The sequence below is a fragment of the Austrofundulus limnaeus genome, unplaced genomic scaffold (genome assembly GCF_001266775.1).
Source record: "Austrofundulus limnaeus strain Quisiro unplaced genomic scaffold, Austrofundulus_limnaeus-1.0 Scaffold111, whole genome shotgun sequence".
Lineage (NCBI taxonomy): Eukaryota > Metazoa > Chordata > Actinopteri > Cyprinodontiformes > Rivulidae > Austrofundulus > Austrofundulus limnaeus.
Genome location: NW_013952513.1, coordinates 628,047 through 628,359, shown reverse-complemented (window position 1 = coordinate 628,359; position 313 = coordinate 628,047).

Here is a 313-nt window from a genome sequence, read left to right as displayed (position 1 = left end):
TGACCTTTTACTTTTTTTACTTTTTTTAACAATGACAAGCTAAAAGCTGTATTGAAGTAAGAGAGTAACAAGGCTATGACAATCAGCTGAAAAATAATGATTCCAGTACAAATCCCCAAAGTTTCTAGCTTTAAGTAAATTAATGAAGTATTTTTACTATGTTTTACCTGTGGTGGCCATTTTGAACAGGGGTAACTCCAGAGGTTAATGATTTAAACGTGTCCAGTGATCCATGAGATGTTGGCAACAAATCTCAGCTACAAGCAAACCACACGTTAGGCCTAAYTCTGAAAACATGGCTGAGCTGTAACCA